The 25,714-nt window shown below is 38.0% G+C and overlaps 2 long non-coding RNA genes across 2 annotated transcripts in view; both read right to left on the reverse strand.

The window, feature by feature from the left end:
- Positions 1-1,714: 1,714 nt before the first annotated feature.
- On the reverse strand, positions 1,715-2,374 carry LOC107838396 (uncharacterized). The gene is made up of 2 exons (XR_001664455.1): positions 2,035-2,374; positions 1,715-1,870 (listed from the first exon to the last, which is right to left on the reverse strand). It is a non-coding gene; the product is annotated as an uncharacterized LOC107838396 (long non-coding RNA).
- A 6,088-nt stretch (positions 2,375-8,462) lies between these two features.
- The window catches only part of LOC107838276 (uncharacterized), a 24,451-nt gene continuing 7,199 nt past the window's right edge, over positions 8,463-25,714 (reverse strand). The window contains exons 2-3 of the long non-coding RNA XR_001664338.1: positions 15,917-15,926; positions 8,463-8,473 (exon numbers count right to left, since the gene is read on the reverse strand). This is a non-coding gene — a long non-coding RNA (uncharacterized LOC107838276). The remainder of the gene's footprint in view (positions 8,474-15,916; positions 15,927-25,714) is intronic.

A 25,714-nucleotide genomic window follows, 5' to 3' on the forward strand; every position in this document is an offset into this window, starting at 1 on the left:
TGCTGTTCACTGATTGGCCGAGGGCGTGGACAGACGGAGCAACGAAGAAAAACGAAGGCGCAACGTTTGAAACTCTGCAACACGGAAGTGATGGAAGATACAAACAAGCCGTGAACTAAAAGATGCCGGCTTTTTTCTTTGCTTCTAATTTTAGTATTCAGCGGCAGCTCGATGGAGCCGTGAGGAATGAGCCGTTTTTGTCACCGTAGTGGAGAGAATGGAAAGCCTCGTTAGCCTCTTCGGAGCCCCACGCAGCCTCACGGTGAACACCGACGCAGACGCAGCTAACGCCGCTGCTGCTCCCAGCCAGGTGAGCAGCCTGTAGATATATCTGTCTGGTTTTTACTACATTTAAGGTTGCATACATACAGTCATGGAAGACATTTAAAGCACAAAGTCTGCTGTATTTTTATTGCTGAAACACAACATGCGCATTTTCTTTAGACACTCAGTTGCACATTACAGTTATATAAATAACTCAATATTGTACAGCATGTTACCTTCTTTTGTTTATCTTTGTGTGAATCTGCGTGCTTCGATTGTTTCTCATTTTGCTGTTGCATCTGAGTTTGCCCCATTGTGAGATAATAAAACATGTTATATGACATCCTATTATTGTAAAATGGCTAGATATCAGTTCTCTAATGAAATTGTTACGAATTATTAGTTGTAGAATGAACAATAAACCTAAAGAAAACGATAGTGGTATTTTATCCATGGCTGTATGTCTGCATAGGTCTAAAACTTACAAGTAATTACATTTTGTCTTTAATTTACATAACTATTCCAGTTATTTATAATTCTGTATGGCTGGATGATAAAAAAAAACTGTATATATAAAGTAACATGTCTGTTTTAAATAATTCCTTATGTGTATGTAACTTCCACATTAGTAACTATGTTATTTATTTACATTTATGTGCTATAAGCTATAACATCTGATTACTTTTCCCAGGGAGCAGGAGAGACATGGCTGACATGATGGAGAACGATGAGGAGAACCATCAGAACAGGATCTCCTTCATCAGGAATAAGCTACCAGCAGAGATGGAAGAGCTCCATGGAGAACTGAGACAAACAAAAGAAAAATAAAAGTTGTTGTGTCTCAGTGAACAAAGTCTGTTTATTTCTGCTCACTCCACACATTATTGTACTTACTTTAGTTTATATCAAGGTCCTAATACAATCCTCCCAAAATGTGAGGAGCTTTAGCCAGAGTGAAAATAACATTATATTATATAAATATTTCATTGTACTTAACGTTGTAGATTACCAATGAAGGCATCCAAAACTGAATACATTATTTAGCAAACCAAACATTTTGGCATTATTATCGGGGCTGCTATTAACAAGAACCCTAGATATAAATCATGTTTGTTAGTTTCTAGTTTATACAATATCATTCTATCCACTCACTGTTTATCTGTCTTCCTGCAGAATCTTCAATGTAAAAAAATGAGAAAATGTTTCAAAAACCTGTAACCTTAATAAGTGATAATTAAGACTGAGTTTAAACTTTTAATTCTTAGTGTCCAAAATGTGAAAACATGGAACTAGAACCAGTCAGATTAGAAGGAATAAAGCTTGATTTGTTCTCAGTATAACTTGGATATCAGGTGAATCATAATTAAATGTATTGAGAAGTTGAAAACAACAGATTGTTAATGCACTTCAACTCTGTAAGAACATCAGACACATTTTTTTTTTTTTATCAGAAATGTTTCATCAGCATATTGAGCTCATGTGATTCCTGCTCCAGAAAGGTGAAGGTCTCTGGACATCCTGAAGGTAAACACCGACCAGCAGTCAGGAAGACGGACACTGATGAGACATCCTACAACCCAAAGGCTGCACGAAGAACCACGATGGTCTGCGGCGGCAGTTTACAAACATCTGAAACACATTGAAATATATTATGAATTAATTCTGACATTTTTAAGTTATTTGCAACACCCTGACTGACATTAGCTCATGTATATTCGGTACTATTACAAGTTATATTGTAGTTTAATACAAAAATCATCGTTAGCTTACCTGAACCGTCTGAGCCACCTGCTTTCCTGCCGCTGCAAGGCGGAGATCAGCTCTTCCTCACCACATCGCAGCATTTCTCCCACTGTCGCATTTTCTTGAAGTCTCAGAAAATCGCAATCAGGCTACAAAAAATAGCTCAGCTCTCTCTTCTTCTTTTGTATCAGAAAAACAACAACTCGCGTTAGGTCGCATAATAGTAACGAAGCACAGCACATAAGCACCTGGAGGCGGGGCGCTACACCCCTCCGCCACCAGGAGGCGGTGCCCTGCTACAGAGCCAAGTTGGGCCGGTGGAAACGCGGTCACTCCGAAACAGAGCCGGGCCGAGCCGAGCCGAGCCGGGTTGTTGAAGTAGAGCCGGTAGAAAAGGGGCACACGATGCTCTTTCAAAACGAGTGAACTTGAAATATAAAGGCTCAATAACAAATACCGGCAGAGATATGGATCAAGCTTCTTATTGTCATTTCCTGCATCGCTATGGATATAGAAATAAATGAACTCAAACACATTACAATTAGAGTAAAATGAGATAAGGTCAGACTTAAACTGATTGTAAAAATGTTCACAGAGTTGCAACACTGACACTGGAATTGTAAAAAAATAAAATTAAAATTAAACAAATAAAATCAGGATTATTTGTAGTTTTTAACACTTGTTTTTATATTAATGGGAAGGTTTGGATGCAACAAAGAGGAATGAAGTGAGCCACCTTTGTCCAATTGTTTTGCCAGCTGCCACACTGACACTAATACTAAAAAGATAACTACCTTAAGAAATCAGCATTTGCTGTAACCTCTCTCTGGATTAAGGCTAAGTTTGGACCATAGTAGATGCAGTTCCTGGCCCCATCTTGGACGCTTTCATTGGCAAATATGTTGGCACACAGCTGTCATACAGCAGGGAATGTCTGCCTTTCACTGGAGTTTTTTTTTTCTTTTTTTTTCTGTAGCAATTATATTTTTCTTATTAGCTTCCTTCAAACCAATTTGTAAACAGTACAAGAGGTAGTCTTTCTAGATAAATTAGTTTTCAGTACGACTGCAGATACACGAAGGCAACAAAAAATGATGCTCACTGAAACTGTAAAGAAGATTAGCTAGAAAAACAAAAGAAAATCATATATCTGAAAAAAGAAAGCTATTGAATCTTTAAATGTTGGTCAGGATGAATGTGTCTCTGAGTTGGCATTTAACAACTTAAAGGAATCATCCATAGGATAAAGGATTAGTTCAGCTCAGTTCAACATCACGATGAAGGTCTTCTGCAAAAGCTTTGGTCTCGGTGTTAAAATGTGAAGGAAATCAGATTTCCGAGTTGTTTATGTTGCTAAGATATTACGTCATTTTGTAACAGATCAGTGTGACCTGTCAGGTATAATTCGAGCGCAGTCACAGCCTGTCGTCCGCAGCAGTTCGAGAAACTTTTTCTGCAGTCAATCCAGTCAATCATGCATTAATTCTGTTCAGCTGCCACTTACTGTGCAGGAAAGGCCTGCATCTTGAGCCTCTGCTTTGAAGCCAGCATGTCCCACCTTGTTACCCCTCAGATGAGAAGCTGTTGATTTAGCTGCACCGAGCTCCGCCTGGAACAGGCGCGGACAAATTGACTTTATCCTTTTTGTAAAGTTCAGGGTTCTGACAAACGGAGGGACACACACAGATGGGGGGCGAATATTTCTCTGAGAATCTGTATGTCATGGAGTCATGGGGCATCTTTGGAGTGAAACGGGAGGCAGTGGGGGGCTAGTGCTGCGCGGAGTAGCACATACTGAAGGGGGGGCAGGTCATTGTGCCTTGGGGCAGGTGGGGGTGGGCTTAGAAGGTAATTGGTAGTTTGGGGTTTGATGGTGAATGGTGGTGACAAGTCTGCGTGGCCAGACCCAGTGAGCTCCTGCTGTATACTCACTTTGTCGCTGAACATCGTGGCAACTGTTACAGCTCACTGTGCCGCAGAGATAGAAAGGGGAAGGGAGGGAAGACTAAAATGTAACCCTCCTTTACTTTTTGTCTTGCTTTTTTTTTTAAAGCTACTTGCTGCCATCTATATTCTGAGAATGAAGTGTCCCCAGAGGGGGGGAAAAAAAACAACAAAAAGAGCCATCTGACAGTTTCAAGTCAGCTAGCAAATGCGGGGAGTAGGATTTCAGGCTAAAACGACCCTGCATGCAGTATGACGCTGGGGTGACTCAGTCAAGCCCTCGTCCTAATTGTGGCCCAGGGAGTCTATCGTAACTGGGGTGCAGGTCACCCCGAGCCCCAGGAAGGTTACGTTGGCCCTTTTAAACCTGTTGTTGCCTGGCGCTCACATAAAAATTACACCTCGTAAATATGGACAGCAAGGGAGTGCGTGTAGCAGTACAGGGTCCTTTACTTTCCTGAACCCTGCCCTTTTAACTCACCGTCACCTTGGCCCTGGCGCTTACTGCCAGGTATCTTGTTCACATGCAGCCTGCACAGCACAAAAGACAGTAAAATCCAACAAATTTAGGATGTTTTTGCTGCAGTAATCTCCATTTCTCTTTTGAAAACCAAACGTGCATTCCTTTAGGTACTTTTAACATTGTTACTGTCTAGTTTAAAATGTATTTCTGGTGATTTAATAATTGTTTTTGTAGACTACAAGATAGACTCCAAATTTGTAATGCTGTAATGTAAAGAGGTAAGGTAGTTTTCTGATATGAATACTAAAGCAGAATACTTTAATATATTAAAATACTAATATATGTTAATATACCTCAATATATTAAGTGTTAATATATTAAGACATGTTTTCAAAACCATATCAAGAATCTTTGAACAATGAAAGCCCAAACGTATGTAGACCAAAAGAAGTGAAGCAGATGTATTAAAACTTCTGATTCTGAAGAGAATCATTATTCAGGCAAAAAGCAAAATACAATGTTGGTAATGATTGACTGTGAGAAAAAAGATTTTATCTTTTCACACATATCTGTTTTCAACTATGTAGATAGTTGCACAGAACAAAATACTCTTTTATTTTTTATTTTTCTTTCTTAGTGTGAAACAAGTGTTCCTCATCTTCTAAACACTAAATCCCTTTTCCATGTGGGTTAAAACTATACATTCTCCTTGTGTGTGTCTTAATTGTTAAGTGATGGACTTATAAGCTTTAGTTATGTCAGTGACATGCTTCTTAGTGTGATATTGTTTTACAGCATTGTCATTCGGCTGCAGTCTAATCAGCCCCTTCTCTCTATAGTCAGCTTCCTTTTCTTTGGTTTCCCAGGAACCTATGGAGGAACAATAGATGTACAATTAACATCAGCCAGGCACCGAAGAGCAAACGTTTGATGTTGCTGTTGAGTGGCCAGCCTCCTTAGTGTGTGTAGGAAAGCTTCGCTTGGCTGTTGTGCTCCAGGTTTTCTGTGTTTCTCCATCTTTCTGAGGCTTATTAGCTCTCACATTATTAAAATTCAAGCCATAAATAATAGCTGATTGCAGCTGCAATATACCAGAAATAATGTTTACAAAGCCAAGACCCTCATTAACTCCACAAGGCCTAAAGTAGGAAGACAAGGAGTTGGAGGAAAAAAAGAAGCATGCTTTTAACCTCCTGGATACCTACTTTTGCTCCACTCTTCCTCACTCTTGTTTCCTCATGTTGCCACCCACACTTCAACTAAGAGGGAGATGAGACGTACCACTGGATAGAATCTGACTGATGGCAGCAATAGTAATGGAGATTCACTTCACTTGTTCCCCTCAAAGTGCCGGACATAGGATGCATGTGTATGAATAAAAGAAGGGAGGAATTTAGACAGTACTTTAATCTTCACAGGATCATTTTTTATAATGTATTGCTTCTGTTGCTTTATATGAAACATCACTCAGAGGCCACAGATGATCTCCTACATTGGTTGCATTGGTTGTGCCAACACTAAAGTTACATTTCCCCTCTCTGGGGTGACAGAAAATATTAATCAGAATGACAGGTTTAGTGATTTCATTGATGAAAACTAAACTGGTACATTGCTTGTACCCGTTTCACTGGGGGGCCATTGCCCATCTCCAGCCTGGGTTGGGGTACACCTTGGACAATTCACCAATCCAGCAGGGTAACATAGGGAAAAATAAACTTCACACACATAAACTCGCAATTTAGGGCAATTTGGAGTAACCAGATAGCCTAGCAGTCATGTTTTCAGACTGTGGGAGGAAGCGCAAGTACCCAGAAGGAACCCACTGATGAACAGGAAGAACATCCAAACTCCATGTAAAAAGACCCCAGGCCAAGTGTCAAACCCAGGGCCTTCTTACTGCAATGCAACAGTGCAATTAACTGCATCACTGTGCAGCACTATTATTATCATTACTTTAAAATTTAGAGAAAAAAAAAGTATTTTTATAGAGCAAATTAACTTTCATTAATTACTTTTGAGTAAATGTAAACAAGAGGAGAAGAGGCACTTTGTTGCTTTACACAGACATTTTTCTAGCTATGGTTGATTGCTCTAGATTTGATTTAAGCATAATGCTATGTAATTACCTAGAGGGAACTGGATCACATTGAGGTAGATTTAAATAGCACCTGTTCAAGAATTTTGCATGAGTTCTTGTAGCTCATACTACAATAAAAAAAAAACATTACTCACACAGAAAGTTTTAGTAAAATAACTCACTCCAATGAATCTCACCTGAACCTTATAGACCGCATTCTCATCTCGACTTTGGCATTTCTGGGGGAAAAAAAGTTATTAAAAATGAAAAGTGACCAAAGTCTGAAAGGCTGATAGAAAGCATTTATGTAACCTCTCATCTCTGATAAAGACCTAATAACAAGTGCATTCAAACACGTAATTATAAAATGTACACATGCTTAAAAATGTACTCCCCTTTTATTTGAAACAACAAAATAGCCTACCTGACTATTATTTGTCTTCATCAGGCCTTTTTGTCAGACCTGCTTTTTGTGGCCTCAGATGTCTCCACTAAAGAGCAGTTGGAGTGGGTCAACCAAATGAGCCCATGGACATAAGGACTACAAGCAATTCATCCTAAAATGTGGACATGATGAGAAAGGACATTCAGGTCCATGCATGCTTTGTTACTGCACAATAGCCATTCAAGGGAGAGAAATAGCCATGAACTGGAATCATTTGGCTGCCCTGGCAACCTTAAAAAATTAGCAGTGGAACAGCAATGAAAGGTTGAGTTCAGAACCAAAAATAATAATAATAATTACCAAAACATGTATGTAACCGGTTTTCCTATCCTTTAACTTCTAAAACTGTACATGTTGATAAATGGATGGATGTGTCCCCAGTGTGTGTTCATGAGTGAAAACAAGAAGTAATAATAGGAAGAATAAAAAAGAAAAAGACTTGACCGCTAACAAACCAGCGGCTAACACACCCGCATGCACAAGCTGAAACACAAACAGACAAACAAACCTAATGCGTGCTCTTTCAGCACGGTGGTGGTAGCTGCTTGCTCCAAATTTAGTTGTGTCAGAGTCTTTGATCAGCAGCGCTGCTGATGGAGAATGGTGAGGGTCAGAGTGTGTTTTCACTAGAGATGAGTAGAGGAAGAACCACAGCATAACACACACACGCGGGCACACACACACACAAAACAGACCCTGTTGCTTTGTTTGAAAAGAAGGTCGGAGTGAGTGTTTGCTAAAGTGTGACGTAATTAGAAGGGCGCTGAGGTCTCGGGAATCTGATCGGATTCACAATAAGGCATATTCCATGAAGGAGAATAAATAAAGAACAAAGACCGCCGCCTCAAGGAAATGCAATATGTGTTCAATGAGTTTCCATTTATTATGATGTGGATGTCATTGTTAGACAGGCTTGGGTTTAAAGTATTATTTAAATTTGACCAATGTGATTCTTTTGACTTTAATTAAAACTAACCTTTCAGTGAGAACCGTTCAGAAACTTAAACGTAGTAGGAGAATCTTGGTGCAGCTTTTAAAGATTAGAGTGATGACAAGGATGCCAATCAAGAACATGCAAAAAAGCTGGTTGATGTTATAACTCTTTGATCGCAATAATTTCATTAAAGATTTTCCTTTGAGCATTAAGGATGGCATAGATAACTCTTCACATGCCATTTTTAAAAAAGAAATTTTAAATGAAAACAAGTCAAGTGCTTTCTTCAAAAGTATCACTCTGTTCACTTGTTCAGAGAGCTTGTAAGAAACAATCTTTGTGTTTGAACACAAATCATTTTAATTGCAAATAGGCAGAGGTGTGAATGAGTTTGGGCTTAATCATATAAACAAGTGCATGTAAAAGAGTGTTACCAAGTGTTTTTTTATCCACTTGGTAACCTAGAAAATTCTGATTCAGAGAAACGTACAATAATTTAGAGAAAGCTTCGTACAGTCCAATGATAATCTGAAATATTTAGTAGATGGGGAAACTTCACTGATTTCTTTCTTTTGTGAGAAATATTTATTTTCTGATGATGGTCTGAGTCAGGGAGTGATGTTCGAGGAGGTAGATTTAGTTTTAAAAAAAAAGAGGTTGTACCTTCACATCTGTGCTGCAGTTTGCAGACGTTTTAACCGAGAACAATGAAGTTTTTCCACATGTGCAACGTCTGACACTTGTGTCTTGAAGAGTAAGGAACAGGTTGCGTAGTTTTCAAAGAAATCTCAAGAAATCTCAAGGAAAAAGAAGCATGTTTACATTTAACCCTTTTAATCAGTACTTTATCAAATCTGCTTTCACTGCAACTATAGCTCATCTCACTTCAGAACATGTGAGATAATTTCATTTTCTGTAAAAACCTCAATATTTTCATTTTGCCAGCCGGTAGAAGGAAGCATGTTTTCCTTAGTAATTTGTCATCGGAAAGAAAAGAAAAAAGACTTTTAAACTATCTTTAAATAATGATGTTGATGTTAAGGATGATGTTATTAAAATAGATTTCCTCTAAATTGAGCAGTTTAACTTACTTGGATAAGCAGAGGAAACACATGTGGTTTGTGTTGAGGTGTTGGAGTTTGTCATTGTGGTCACAGTAATGAGTACTTGGTTGGGTCAGCTGAAACTACTGTTTACAGTCTGCATGAATTCAAAAGTGAACAGAGAAGTACAGAGGCTAACTGACCGACCCAATGTTACAGAGTTTTCATCTTTGTTCTCAGTGAGAGCAATCTTAATTTAAGCTGATAAATGACTCAAATATTTGTTCTCATATCCAGTACTAAAACACACTATGCAGCTGATTATTGAGGTTATTTTGAGTGACAGTATTCTACCTCAGCAGAGAATTAGTATTCTCTGCTGAGAATACAGCAGAGAATGTTGTTAATAGGGGAGTTAATAGTAACTCCCCTATTAACAACACTAAGGTTCATTATAATCTCTTTAAGTAAAAAAAAAACACAAAACAAAGCAACGACTAATACAAAGTTTACTGTTGCAAAAAAGAGAGTAAAAACGGTTGTTCAAAATATGATCTTATCAGAGTAACGTTTTAGCTTTTCTCAAATGTGGTTGTGGTCTCCCTGCGGTTGTGTCCTGATTTTGAACTAGAAAATATTAGTTTGAGAGAAGTAAAGGAAACAAGCAAAGCTTCCAGAAAACCTGGACTCACCAGTTTGCAGAAGAAGCTGACCGCCTCACGATGTTCCGGCTCTTGTTGCGTCACCTCTTCTTGACCCGAATCTCTAACCTGCGGTCGTCACCCTGTTCTACACTTGATTCTCAGCTCTGGTTTTCTTAGCCAGGACTTTACCGGCAGACCTGTCTGGCCCAGCTCTTTGGATGTTTGGATGTTTGATCACTTCAGAACCAACGTGAACATGAAGAAAAAAAAGAAAAAAAACACTTTCAAAGGAAGTCACTCAGTACTGCTTTTTATTTATTTTGAGATTAGTAGAAAACAATAAATCACCTAAGAAGTTCTTTGACAGGCTTTCAGTCAAGACTTCATTTCAGCAAAACACTTTAGGATCCTCCTTACAGAGACTCATGCTGAAGATTCAAGGTGTGTATAAGAGAAGAAAAGTCCTGCAAATATGTTTTCAGCATCATGCACAGGTGGTTGAATGTTTAGTTATTCAACAGGAGGGCTGGTGGGGTCACATCCCAAGAGGAAATTATGGTAATAAAGACTCATAAGATCTAAGATTTGACTGAAATCTTTGTCTTCTTGTTTTTGCTCTGATTCATGATTCTTCTCTTTGTCATCAGATTAAAGCAATTGAAAACTGATTTGAACGTTTGAAAGATTTTAAATAAAGAGACGGTTGTTGAGTTTCAAAAGCTTTTTAATCATGGCAGGGTTGTGTAAAGTAAAAAAAATGCAGAAGCTTGAGAATTAGTTTGGCACATTAACTTCGAAAGAAAAAGTCTTTTGAGAAAAATGTAGCTGGTTATAAATTTGGGGCATGAAGTGGCAAAACAGAAATTCAACTGCAATATTTCATGAAACGCGTCCTTTTCTTCCAGTCTGCAGCGGAGCTCCATTTTCAAGCAACGGAGAATTCAAATTTCAAGATGCCTTCAGCCAGATCTCTCAACCTGGTGAAACATTAGAGTAATCAGATTTGGAGATGTTTTGTTTTTTTCTTTCTGTCTTTCTTTCTTTTTTGAGGAAAGCAAGATCCCGGAGAAAGCGGGAGCCCCTGGTGATGACATGAGCTGAGCAGATTGGACAAAGTGCACTTTTTCCAGACTGACAGACAGTTTCAAACAAGGCTGCTCTCTGAGGGAACAGAAGCAGGGGGGGGGTTAGGGTCTCGTCCTCAGACATGATCCCTCCAGCAGCTCAGCAGAAAAAAACTTTGAGGAGGAAAAATGGAGTTCTTTGTGGATCCGAGGACACGTCCGCTTGATTTGTGGGTCTGATAAGGGGTAGGAGAACTGAGAGGCTGATAGATGAATAAATCTTGCCAGTTTCTGTTTAATCACATTTTAACATGCATGTTTGTTGTCTTTAAGGTCACTTCCTCTCTCTGTAGTTAATGTATTATTACACGTGTTTGTTTTTGTGGCTTGTTGTTGATGTTTTACTGTCTGAATTTCAAGACATCAGGAGTACAAATAGCAGATTTTTTCAGGGTTTTTTTTATTTTATTTTATTTTTTTTCATTTTTCCTAAAACACGTTAGAAAACTGAAACATATCTGCTGCCCTCTCTGGCAAAACGTCGAGACATTTGGACTGTGGTTACGTTTTCGCAAAGATCAAGCTGCTGTCACTTAGGTTGGCCACTGACTGCTCTCATGCTGTTTTGCAGTGACGTACATTTATCTGTGGAGGCTTAATGAAACGTGAGCTCTGTCATGAATGGGCAATGAAGCAATCAAAGAAGTGACTCATCCATCCCAAACAGAGCGTGTTTAGACAGGAGAGTTTGAAACACCAATTATGTTGCTCTATTCAAAACACAAAAGTTAAGATGCAAGTTCGTACCAAACCCCTTTTGATGCAAACATCAGGAGTTATATTGCTTACAACTTATTAGATCTGTATTAGCCCTTTCTGAATTAAATTGATTGCTATTAGAGAGTTGTTTATTTTATTTAATATTTTATTTTGGGGATATTTTTTGCACCCCCTTTGTTTGGTATTTACAAGGGAATTTTGGTTTTATTCATTTTTAAACATTAAGTTAGACTAAGCAGCAATAAAACCGGCTAAGAAAGCAACTTAACTATTTTTTTTATTATGCTTTTGTTGAGATGTTGAAGCACAACAATTCTTTGTGTGTGTGTGTGTGTGTGTGTGGAAATTACTTCCAGTAAAATAAATTGCATTGCTTCTTCGGGACATCGTGTAAGCACTGTGTGTTTGCTTATTAAAAAATATGTTGTTTTCAATATATTTTGGCTCTTACCGACCAGTTACGATGATATGAGCCAGTGTTCTTCTGTGGTTCTTCCCCCCCTCCCAGCCCCTCTCCTGAAAACAAACAAACGCTGCTGTTTTCGTTTCTAAAACGGTGATCATGCAAACACATGGTCAGCAGAGTGACAGTGTCAAACAAACCGCAGGAAGCCTTTCAGGTGATGTCAACGGCCCAGCTGTTTGTGTTTGGCTCTTGTTGATCCATACTGTGCTGCGAACAGAGCCGGGGAGCAGCAGCAGCATGCAGCCGGGCAGGCAGGCAGGCAGGCAGGCAGGCCATGTGGAAAGCAGCGGCGCTTTGACCGCAACAGACCTCACTTTGCTGTGGTCACTGTCCTGCAGCTCACAGAAGCACTTTGATGTCCTTTTTTTTTTTTTTTTTTTTTTCCCTGCTGACTGGAGTAAAGCATGCACTGCTCTGTGCGTGCGTGTGCGTGTGTGTGTGAGTATTCAGAACCGTGCTGCGTTCTTGCTGCTGCAGAGGCAGGTACAGGTTCCGAGCACACAGGGAATCAAGCCGTGTGTTTCTGCGGAACAGAGACGGACAGACAGCAGTCAGGCGAGATAAGGTGATTGGAGACGCAGGCATGTATTTATTTGATCTTATTTATTTCACTTTTACACCTTGAGAAAAAAAAAAAAAAAAAAAAAAAAAAAAGACCCAAAAGGTTAATCTGCTGAACGCCATGATGGGACAGATTCCAGTAGTGATTTGCTGCTGCATGTGACTGTAGATCAGGCCCCGTTAGAATTTGTCGTTCACCATCGCTAAAAATTTAAAATCTGCAATTGAGTGGCTTTATTACGTAATTTAGCAACAAGTGATAAATTCATATTTAAAAGAAAATGTGTTATTTTTATTTTTATTATATATTCAGTAAGCAAAATTTGAAAGTATTAATAAAAAATACAGAAATTATTTAAGAAATATTTTTTTGTATCTTTTATATTTTTTAATTAATATAAAAAAGCCAAAATATGTAGCTATAAGTATAACTTAGTTCATGGTAAAATATGACACGGTCATTAAAAGCCCTTTTAAGGAGGTGCAATTTTAATAAATATAATGTATGTTTTATGTCGATACAAAAAAATGAACAGCAAAAAATAAAATCCTAAATGTAAGCATATTCAAGCCACTGCAACAATATGTGTATATCTAATACCTAAAGCGTAAATTTGCTCCTATTTCACCGTATTATTTATACAGGTAAATCTCATTTGAAGCATTTCCAGAAGCGACCCAAACTGTTCTAAGGCGTTCAAATTCTAATAGATCTAATTCTACGTGTTCCTAAAACATAATAATACAATGGCAAAGCAAATGGCAAAATACATTTCTAAAAACAGTTAATTTGAGGTGTTGTTTTTGTTTTGTCAGCAATTAATCCAAAAACAAAAAATAGGTGTAACGACGTCCCTTATTGTAAAGCAAGGCATCGTTTTATTCCAGATCTTCTTCATATAATAATTCCAAAACGTTATTATTATTATTACTATTATTATTATATTATTATTATTATTATTATTATTATTATTATTATTATTATTATTGATGGATTTAAAGGAGATTCTAACCTGTTATGTTAAAGCGCGCTGTCTGCGGTTCCTTAGCGCCATGCAGTGGCAGCTGAATATTTTCAATGCAGTCTAATTCTCCAAATATGCTAACCGTCCTTTATTTATCTTTTAATCAATAGCAATGCTGTATACAACTGATTAATTTAATATAATAATATTAAATCCTTGTAGTTTATTAGAATGTTTTCACCCCCCCCCCCTCCCCACCGTCTCCTCTCCAATCCTCACTCCATCCCCTTTATATATATATCTTTTCCCATAAGCTGTGAAATGTTTACTCTGAATTAGCAATTTGTTTCCGCCCCTGAAAGTGTCTAACAATTTTTGTCGACACCAAAATCAACTTAACTTTGATGTCAGCAATCAAACACGTCTCAGCAGCAAGATCCGCTCGAGGACGAAGCGCCTTAACAGCCTAATTGGCTCTATCATGTAAAATTGATACAATAACATCCCCTCGGTTCGCTTCAAAGACAGCCCAAAGAAAACTGACACTTTTTTCTCCCTCGCTATTCTTTCTTTCTTTGCTCTTCTTATTTTTGCGGTGTAATGACCCTTGCAATTTTCTTCCACCCCAGAGTCATTTGCGGCGCAAGAGGAGGAAATATTACGCGGGTCCATTTGAAGAGATGTTTTTTTTCTCTCTCTCTCTCTCTCTTCCTTCTTTGAAACATTTTCTTCAGGTCGTTCCTGAAGGAAGTTTGAAAACATGTCGCCCCCAATTAGCGCTTCAGACATCACAAACGAATCTGAGAGTTACTCGTTTGGACTTTGACATCAATCTTGTGAAAAAATAAATAAATAAATAAATAAAAAAAAGATCTCTCTCCCACCCCCACCATCAGTTTAAAACCTTGATTTGCTTGTATTTTTAATCCTAACATAAGAAGTTGAAAGCAGAGTATCTGCTTCAGTAAATGTGTAATTTATTTATCTATTCATTTATGAGCAACCGTGCTTTGATTTGTGTTCATTTAAAGGATCTGCATATATCCTTTAATATATATATATATATATATATATATATATATAACTTGTCATTTCCTTCTTAATTGATTTTGCCTTTGTTTGCGTGAATCACATTTAATGAGTCAATATGATTACCGTTTTTAATTCAGCTTACTTACCTTGTTACTGCTGAATTGTTTTGACATCCACAAGTCCGGCCACCCCAGTGTGCTGGTGGATTAATACTTATTTAGCATTACTGAAAAGATAGAATTGCCATTTTGCAAATTGATCTGAAAACGGAGAGTGTGCCGTCATGCAGCATGGGCCTCCTCAGTCACTCTGCATCAGTGATGATACCAGTATCACAGCAGTCATTTAGCCCATTGCCTATTAATCACCTTCCATTAGTGTCTTTTATCAGCTTTCAGATGGCTTCCATGATCCCTGTCTGTGTTTCAGGGTAAATTAGTCATCAAGCCATGCTTCAAAAATACAATAACAGACTGCGCATAGTTCCTGCACGTCACTCCAGCAGATTTTTTCATTATAGGGTGCAGAGTGTAAACAATAGAATATATTCCCCCACACTCCCCCCACCCCCCTCCATCAGGGTCTGACGTGTGACAGTATCTGTAGGGATCAGGAAGGTTGGTGTGGGCACACTGGGAAAGGGAAGCAGAAACACTTTAAAGAAGGAGGGTTCTTCATCTTGCTTTGTCTGGGTGGGGGGAGGGGGGGGCTGCTGACATGTGGAAACATCTGCTGTGTAGAAATAGAGACTGATGACTCAAATTATCTGCCATCAGGAGGACTGCCAGCTTACAGTATGGAGAGTGAAATGCCACAGAGCATGGATAGAGAGCATCCGTTCAGTTAAACCGGTGACCCCTCAGGGGGTTAGAGCTCATGGCCTGCAGAGATGCGACCCCTCCACTATCGTACAGAGACTGTAAAATGGATATAACACATCTATGGAGGTGCATGTGTGCGTGTGTGTGTGAGGAGTGAAACTTCAAAGGACAGGCTGGTATGCGCTCGGCCCAAAGTGGATCCACATTATGTCAAAAGTGTAGCTCACCTTTGCGTGCTCACAAGAACAACCACAACAAAACGCGCTCTCGCACACACGTTTCAGCAGAGCTGTTTGTTGTCTGTCTCTAATAATGAACCTCTGCCATTTGATCTGTGCGGCTGAGAAAGTCTGCCTGCGTCCGCGTCGCCGTTCCTTGTTGTGCTCGTCCACTTGAGCGAAAATGGAATTTTTTTTAGGGGGCACGTTTCACCTCTTGGTTTGCTCCGCAACAGCAGCTCGCCGATGCTTTTATGATTAGGGACGACTAAATTAGAACCAGAGGAAGGGCAAAAAAAAAAAAAAAAAAAAAGCAGGAGAGAAAACGCTGGAAGGACCAAAGAGAGAGGATCACCTCAGAGCCAGCAAAGCCTTTTGTTTCAAACAAACAGAAAAAAAAAAAGCTGCATGTTGTCATTGTTGTAATGATAATGGCTGCATTCAGAGCCCACGGAGAAAGCCCTCTGCTCATTGATAGCACGTCAGTTGTTATGATCGTAAAGACAAACAGGCGCAACACAGGATCCAGCATTGTTTCATAACATTTCTCCACCATAATAGCCTTAATTTACATGCAATTGTGAGTGCTCCACGTGAACAACAACAGTAGAGGGGTGGGGGCGGGGGAAGCTTATGTTTTAGTCATAGTAAGCCTATTCTTCCAAAAGAGGCAGATCATGTCTATATGCAATGAGAGAAAAGCTGATGGATCATTATTATACGTCCCTCACGCTCTATCTTTTTGACTGCGGGGCTTTTGCAGCTCTGGCTTTGATTTGGAGCCATCTCTCCAATGTGACTTGAGTGGACTAGCTGAACTTAGATGTGATCTCCTCCAGAAGATTGCACAGTAAGTGCCTCTGGCAGGACCTTTTTATTTATGTAGCACTTGACTGTATTCCTCCCTCCTTTTTGGGGAAACACAGAGTGAGAGGGCTTTTTTTTTTTTTGCTAAATTGTTTTGATTTCTTTAAAGGATAAAAATCGTAGCTGGATTTAATGCTGCAATAAATATCAATAACCGAGTGGCTTAGAGTGATCCCAATAAATATCAGGGGTTAAGTCGGGTTCAGACCTCTTAATTCTATGAATTGTGTTTAAAACTTCTTGAGATGAAGTGACACGTTTGGAACGGGGGTTATTATTTAGCAAAGCAGCCAAGGTACTCATGGTAACTCTGGAGGAGCTGCAGAGAATCCACAACTTGGGAGAATCTGACCGATCTGACTTCAATGTAAGAGGAAAGAAAACTACTGCTGAAGAAGTCTTGTTCAGAGCACAGGTAAAATGGGTGCTCTGGCCTGACGAGATAAAACTCTGTACTTTTTGGCACTCTGTACTTTTTGGCACGTGCACAAATTCTCCTGGTGACAAATGGTGGCGGCATTATTATTCTGTGGGGAGACATTTCTTAGGAAGCTCGTTAAGATTTGTTCGGGAAATGGATAGAGATAATGACAGGGCGATTCTGCAATAAAAAGAACATCCAGAGTTTTGAATGGAGGTTCACCTTCCCGTAGGACAATGAACACAAACGTGGCTTAGTCAAAATTCAAACTGGAATTTAGCAATTCCACGAGACGGAGGCAAAACAGAAGAGAAAAGAAAAAAAAGAATAGATGTCAATCTAGCGCTGCGTGGTTCACAATTATGCATTAGTTTTGCTAATCTGTCAGACAAAATCACAATAAAATATATCAAAGCTTATGGTTGCAAATGAAAGACAGAATAATTATGTTCATTTTTGCAGGGTACTCTGACCGCACATCATTTGTGTCAGCACTTTAAAGAAACACGATCAGTTCTGCACAAATTTACATTAAGAAAACAAGTGGTTAAATTGAACTCGTGCTTGTGTTCAGCTTCCATGACAAATCTTTGCAGTTTTAAGAAACTGACTGAAATAGCTTTGTGTTGGAGCGTATCTGAGAGCCTTGAATTCCTCCTCATGCCATGTAAATTATTGCCTAGATCTCGGCATAGTTAAATCAGAGGAAGGATCTAAAATTATATGTTTGGCCTGCAGGATTCGTTCAAACAAGCAGTTCATACATTGACTTACAACTCTCCCTTGTGGGCACGAAGGACACTACACTGGGACTGAACAGTCTTTGAAAATGTTTTCATTGCCTCTTTATTCAAGTCAAGTTGCAACGCTCGCTTGATTCTCTCCCATGAAATGATGCACACAATGTAAACGTGTCACGAAGAAAAATAAACATTTCTGACTTTTGCGGATCAGAAAACGCAACGCATTTGTTTTGTTATTGTGCCACGAACGTGTATTAAATCCGATAAACGCGGTGGCCAGCCAGTGTAGTTACAATTAGGCTGTTGGTAAGAAAACACTGCAGTTTCCAGGCAACATCAGCAGGAGTGTATAATTACCAGTGTTAGTGGCAGTTTTCTATCAGCGCAGGAAACATTGAAATTCATAGCACAGGTGTGCTGTTGTTGCTTGCCTTCTTTTTCAGCAGCAGCAGCTTCAAACATGCCTCAGACAATCATAGCTGCCGAGTGGGACCTCCTCTTGATAATTGGGTCAAATAATTAATGAAATAATGAAACAATGAGCCTGGAGAGGCCGTGTTTTACATCTCAGAGGCGTTGATAGGCCTCATCGTCATTCCAAGTGGCGTGCTGAAGTGTTGGATGGCTTATTGGTTTTGAGACTCAGCAAAACACTTTCATGTGCTTTTGTGTTGGAAAAGGGAGTAAAGGAAGAGTTTGGTAAATGTTTGTTGTTTGTTTTGAAGAAAAAAAACAAAAAACCAAAGCATTCATAATAAGTAACAGGAGGGATTTGGTATGTTTGTGATGTGACGATCAATGGCAAACATCTGTTACAATTTTACAGATTTTATCATGGCTGTCAGCTCTTTAACAGAAGACGTGACAAAGCAAAAAAGTTGGGCCCAAATATGCAAAAGCTGTTCAGGCACATAAAAGGCCTTGGCGTTTGCTTCGTAGACGTCTGTTAGTCAATTGTGGTGTTATTTGTGTTACAAAGATATAACTGGGCATTAACAAGTTAACTCTGTCAAGATTTAATAAAATCCTAAATAGTTACTGCTTCAAAACAACTAAAATATTCCATTGTACCAATATGGTTTCAAACCGTTTTAAGAGAAGCGAGCAGTCGTTATAGCAGAGCAGAGCAATATAAAGCAGAGAGTTGCGCATTTTCCCCTTTTTTTATTACTGTTTGCTTCGAATTCTGATCGGTGTGCTAAAAATGCCTTCTAAACTTTTCTTTTGGTTGCAAAACAGGCACATTTATTTGAAAACATTTCAAATCAAGAAAAAGACTCATTATGGTAACTCCATGTAATAAACAAATATGTAATAATAAAAAAATAACATAATAATGTCTGACATTTAAAGTGTAATAAATAAAAAAACATGCAAATAATGAAATAATGTTTTTGAGCCAGTAAAATACTACAAAATGTAAATTTCTAGTATTTAAAAAAATCATTAGAAAAGGTGATAACTGGACACAGTAATGTAACAGCTAGTAAACATGGCCGCATTTTTTTAGATATCAAATATTTTATGGCAGTTTCAGTGCATTTCGCTTAATCTATTGATTTATATAAACATTTATAAAATGAAATAATGTTTTTGAGCCATGTTATGTTTGTGAGACGACTTCACACAGAATACTGTTTATTGGATTATTGGATTATACATGTAATAATTTCATGAACGGATAAATGTGTTGAGAAATATTCACTCTAAAATGGATTCAGTAGCTATCGTACAGGAAGAGAGCAGAGGGCATGTGACCTACGTGTGTTGCAGAGCTACTGGCAAAACATTATATTATTGTCTTATCGTGATGTATTTTTACTACATTTTTTAATGTCCCCATATTATTTTAATATTGGCTCATTGTTATACCGGTTGCTACATTATTGTTTAAAAAATTACCAAGAAACTCACTGCAGGTGGTCTGCTTGTGAAGGCAGCCAGAAATCATTAACCACCTAATAATAATTTTTTGTAGTTGTGTTACTCCATAAAGAGCAGAACTGTAAGAAACAGTTTAACATCGTTAGTTGTGAGAAGGTAAAATCTACTTGGCTACAAAATTCAGTGGATGTTTCGTTCTATAAAACTGTCTGTAGAACCAAATAAAAGTAACGTGGTAATTTTGGGGGGAAATTGCACTGTAGCTGTACTGTTGAATATATGCGTTCATATTTTTAGCAGCAGTGGGACAAATTGGAGCTTTCCTAAGTGTGTAAGGTCAAATTCGGAGGCCGTTCTCCTGAGCAGGACAAATGCAGCGTAGTCCAGCGTCAAAGCACATGCACTCGTCTCCCTTTTCTCCCTATTCTCAGCAGAAAACGGGGGACACTCACTCAAAACGCAGCTGCCAGCTCCTGACAGACTGCACATTCATGAAAGCAGCAGAAAGGACACAAGTTTTATCACAGCAGAACATCGTTTCCAGTGCAGTCGCGAACAACTAAATCAACAACCGCCACTAGTCCATTCATGTATTTTTATTTGAAAAGTAAATCTGTGATAATGTGAAAGTGTCATCTCTTTATAAAAGCTAATCAAATTGGGAGAAGCTCCGGCTTGTCCAAGCTTCGTCTTAGAGTGTTTACATTTCCACTACGAGCAAAACAATAAGATAATCCAACAAACGTTTTATTGATTCAAATATATGTTACCCCAAAACCGGGTAATATTTGAGAGTTATTTAGAGGGAAGTTCTGATTGAAAATCATTATTTTTAAAACAATTAAAAAAAAGAAAAAAAGCTCATTATAGAAAGTAATATTAAATGCTGAAGTCTTTTTACCACAGCTTGCTAATGCTTGATCACCTCATTGAAAAGGGTTCAAGCTTTGTTCAGGACGGTAAATAAAAATTAAGAATTGAGCTCAGGGATGTCTTTTTTTTGTGCTGTTTTTATGAAGAACCTAATGTTTTTTTGTTTTTGTTTTTTTTAAGTGCTAGATGCATTTAATCTACAGTATTTGATCAGGAGTTGGTGCCGTTTACTCTTATATTTTCTGTTTTAGTCATCAGTTAAGTTTATTTCGTAACTGAGCTATGTATGAGCATTTTTTACATTGATTTGAAAACTGCAAAGTGATTAACAGGAAATAAAAACAATGGTCTACTTCTGAAAATATGAGACAAAATATAATTACTGTTTAAACTTTACCTTTAATAACATAAAGTTATCTAATTTTTAAAGTGCAATCAGTAATACTTTTATAACAAATTTATATCAGTGATGATTTCTTGGTTAATGTCAAGTTGTCATAACAAAGACATTTTGAATAATGTCAACTTTGTATTAAAAGTGTCATAATTTACCGAATGACACTTTATGACAACAGTCATAAATATTCATGAAGGCGTATTGGTGTTCATGACAGGTGTTATGTCATGTTTATGACAGTGTCATGACAGTCTCACTCCCCTTCAAATAAAGTGTTACCAAATATTTAAATATAAGGCTATGTACACTCTGTCTAATAGCTTTTGTAAGAAATGTAATCAGTTTTGTTGTTTTTTTTATTGTAAAGTTTTTTAGAGATTCATCAATAAAATTTCCAAAGGTAGACATTTTATCACAGTTGAATCTTTTTGAACTTCATTTGCTGTGGACTTTGACACAACCTGACTATTCTTCTTCTACTGCATCATCTGGAATGTTTTTTCCGGTCAAGCTGGTTCACATTAGCGTTTTTGAGCAACCCCACAAGCCAATCTTCCCTATTTTTTTTCATAATTTTTTTTTTTTTTTTTTTTTTACAGAACTCATTGTGCTGCTATTCTTATTAAAAGTCTAAAAAAAAAAAACATTGTATCATTGCGTCCTGTTTTCTTCCTTAATCAGCATTTTTTATTATTATTATTATTTGGAACAACTTGCAGCATTAATGGTACAAAACACTGAAATGGTTCTATTGTCTTTTCATGTTCCTGCCTTTAATAGGCCTGGTCCATGAAACTGTGATTTTACTTCTTCAGTAAAACATTCAAGAAGTTAACGTTTATGTTAAAATGTTGAGACTGAGAAATCACTATATCAATGCAGTCTGTTTGTTGTTATTAATAACAATAATCTAGTTATTCATAAAAAAAAATCTACATTATTATTTTTGGTTTTCTTAAAATGTTAGATTTTCCACCTACGCTTTGTGAACTGCTTGTGGCACGCAGTCATCAAGTGGATTAATGCTCCTCATAGTTTTATATCTGACGTAAATGACAGATTGTGTTTTTTTTCCCCCAGTGTTTTAATGGTTTGAAAAAGAGGAGCCCCTTTGAAGTCTGCAGAGCTTTTATCTTCCTCTATTTACATTGGCTAAAGTGTTAAGTGGAGTTCTCGTTTGGCCTGAAGGATGTAATGCTCTGCAACAAGAGATTTACAGGAAGCGAAATTGTAATTTCTAGCGTGTTCCTCTCAGGCCCTCCTAACGAAAACTATTTATGCAAATGGAAAAAGGCTAGAGATGGGAAGCACTCCCAGACAAAATCAGATGTTTTCTAAAGAGTGGCCGTGCTGAGTTGGCAGATGTTCTGTCACTTCAATGGGAGCTCATTTAAACAAAAGCCGTCGATGGCTCTCTGGCTGGAGTGCGAGCCGCTCTGAGAGGCACATTTTTCTTGGAGCCATCTGGGAGATGGCTGAGGATTTACTTGGATGGAGTCGTTCTACCACAGAAGCACGGGAGAGTGAGCGGCACTAATTAAAATCAACATTGATGCCTAAGAGCAGCCAGCGAGCTAACGTCAGGGGAAGATATATTAACTCCTTTAATTAAAGTAAGAAAAGAATATCAGCACTATTTGACCAAATTTAAGATGGAGTGCTTAACATAATTAAGGCGTATCTCATTGATTTGTGGAAAAAAAAAACATGTATCAATAGAGTAAAGTAGTCTACTTTTCAGATAAAAAAGACAAAAGTAAACCTGAAACATACATCCTGACCTAAAATCTTAAAAAACATGGTTATTTTTTGTCGTCGTTTGCTGCATCCTGTCTGGCAGCGTGACATTCAGAATTGCTGTCTGAATTATGTCAAAAGAAAGAGGAATAAAGGAATAGGCAAGAAACAACAACATATACATAAATAACAACAATAACGTCCCTGAAAAGCACAAAGTATAAATTTAACATAAGATGTATTTAGTGGTAACTGCAGCACAATATGAAGTATATCTGTAAACACCTGAATCCAAGCGCCTTCGTGTGTGTGTGGGTGTGGGTGTGTGCTTGCGTGTGTGTACCTGAGTGTTCTCCATAAGAATAATTAACAGCGGGTCTGAGAAGCCACAGATCTGTTCCTCAGGAGCCGAGGTAGAAACGCGACAGATCGGAGCAAAAGATTCTATGAGTTTTATACATAGACATTAAGTATCACCACAGGAACATCATAACTTAAAAGGAATTATGAGCAACTCTAACTACTTGTCAGTTTTGGAACAAAATATTCAAGTGTCGACTAGAAAACAAAAGAAAACGAGTGTTTCTCTGACATAATTCAGAAACATGTTTCTGCTTTTTAGCATTGCTGTGAGTCCAAATATATGCCAAAATTAAAAGGATGGTTTCATCAAACTCAATTTCATAAATTTAGACATTTTCTATTGTCATTGGAAAATGACAGATTCCAACAAAAAAAAAAAAGACAAGACTAAATGTTTAGTTGTGACTTCATTCAGTCAGAAAGGATAAAGAGCTTTTGGCGTTCAGCTGAGTACATCATGGACGCTTTGAGGTTTGGAAAGCGTCTTTATTTGAAAATTTCTCATTACTTTATGAGCTAAAACTATAGTTTTCCTTCACAATGCCTAATTGCACAAATAAAAGACCTGCAGCATAAAAATAAAATATATGAAGCCTTTGTTGTGACACTTATGAAAAGAAAAAGTACAAATAAAAACAGCGATGAAAACACTAAAGTAAAATTGAATTATCTCTGAGGACATATTTTTTTGTTTTGTTTTGATATCCTGCTATTTGTCTTTAGCTCTGTTTTCCACATGAAAAAGTCAAGCAACTATTTTTCCACAGTGAGACAAAGGGGAAGGTTTCATTTTGAGTGTTACAAAACAGGACTAATGATGTAATAAATCTCATAGGGCTTCTTTCAAATTTGTTTTATTGGACCCAAAAATACTCAGAAGTTAGAGTTGTGAAATCTAAAGAAAAAGTATGATTAGGTCTATGCAATCTTACAAAAGTATATTTACCCACATTTAGACTTTAGACATTTTGTCACATAGAAACCACAAACTTCAGTGCTTTCCATTAAGTTTTTACGCAGTAGAGCGAAGTAGCACATTGTGAAATGGTAGGGACACGATGCATGTTTTTTATTAAATTAAAAATCCAGACTTGAGATTGTATATGTACTCATACACCTCTCCTCTCAAACCCCAAAACACAATCCATTGCGCTTTTAGAAGTTACTTTTTTACTAAATACAGGCCATTAGTGTGTAATTTCATTGAAGTGAGGCCTTGAGAAAATCAGAAAAGCAGTAAAGATCCCCAGTGAACTCTGGAGGAAGTTTCAGAGTCCACAACATCTGCTTATAGGGCAACAATAAGCCATGTAGCAGACACAGCAAACATGAATAAAAATAAGACAGAAACCTGCAAAATGCTACTTCTGTTGTAGAAAATGGCAACGCACATCAACCTAAATGCACTGTCTCCAACATGGTGGTGGCAGCATTAGAATTCAGTAGGCACAGGGAAGCTGGTCAGCGGTGATGAGAAAATGGATGCAGCTTACGATAAAGTTAAAGGTGAACGATATAATTGTAAATTACTTGCATTACCACTCTTATTTTGTTGGTATTTTTTGCACACAGACAGCAAGAGGACACTATTCAAAGCACTCAGCTGTACTAAGCAAAGCTTGTAGAGTATTGACTTTGTACCTAACATAGTGCGGATATGGGACTTATTTTATAAATATGAAAACATGCTAACATGCATCAATGACAGACAGGCCTTCCTTATTCCAAAATTCTGTAGCTAGTATTTCTTGTTATGAAGAAGAGTTGGATGAAAGTAACACGACAGTCAACACATCCCCCCACTCCAGAGTGACATTTCAAAAACAAACGTGCTTATGTGTTTGAGCATTTTGAAATAAATCAGATAAAAATGTTGCATTAAAATACAGATGAGGATCGTAACCTCTACCACCCACCTTTCTCTAAGACCACTGAACCTTTCCTGGCACACAGGAGGTCACCGATAGAGGACCCACCACGACGTCCACCCCCCCTGAGCGCCTGCTGACTCCAGGCTTCAATGACAGACACCAGACAGAAAGCAACAGTTATAAAGTGTGTGTGTGTGTTATTCCTTTGCCTCTAACTTTAAAAGGATTAGAAGGCTTGATTTGCGTCAAGCTACAGCCTTCAGGTGCTTATGCTTTGGTAGGAGAGGAAATAGCAGAGTGCAACGTGAGGCCCTGCAGAATTCATGTACACAAAAGATGGATCAACAGAGTGACGTTAATTCTGTCCCTTCACCAACCTTTGCGCTGTTTATGCTGTTTCCTCAATCTCAAATTTGTCAACACATGCATTTACATTACCACGATAATTACAAGTAGCATCACAACAAAGCTTTTTGAAACGACATATTATAATCTATTTCAGTAAACTCTAAAACGCGACCATTTTGCTCTACGCTATTTTTCCGGCATTCTTTTCAATTGTGAGTCAGACGACATGGAACGTTTGAGCTCGTCCATTAAGATCTGCTATTATGCTGGTCAGTAATAATGTTGGTTGTTTTTGTCTCTTAAAAACTAAATTGATCAAGTTATTTTAGGAATGCAATACTTAAATCACACAATGTATCTTCACTTGTCTTTTATATGTTGCACTAATTGAATCTTTTGAGAAAATTGGTTTGCATAAATTTAAGTAAATACAACCTATTTTTCTGCTTAGCTAGCCAGTTTGCCAGTTAGTTCCCCAGTCTGAACTTGCAGACGTCTTGATTCAGTCAAACCTTCTATCCTGTATCTCTTGAACTCCAATAATCTACTACATCCACTCTGTGAATGTTTTGCTTGCTGGTCGTCATCATGCTTTGAATTCAGTATCTGGTTTCTCCTACTTTAACCTGCCCAACTTGCATCTGATTGATATGTGGCCTTCTGGCCGGAGTCTAGCTTTAGAAGGCATCTGACCCACGCTTCAAACTCAGCACCTGTTTGCTCTAAGGAAAAACTTTGGGAAGGTT

This window comes from Poecilia formosa, unplaced genomic scaffold (assembly GCF_000485575.1).
Source record: "Poecilia formosa unplaced genomic scaffold, Poecilia_formosa-5.1.2 Scaffold6, whole genome shotgun sequence".
NCBI classification, from domain to species: Eukaryota; Metazoa; Chordata; class Actinopteri; order Cyprinodontiformes; family Poeciliidae; genus Poecilia; species Poecilia formosa.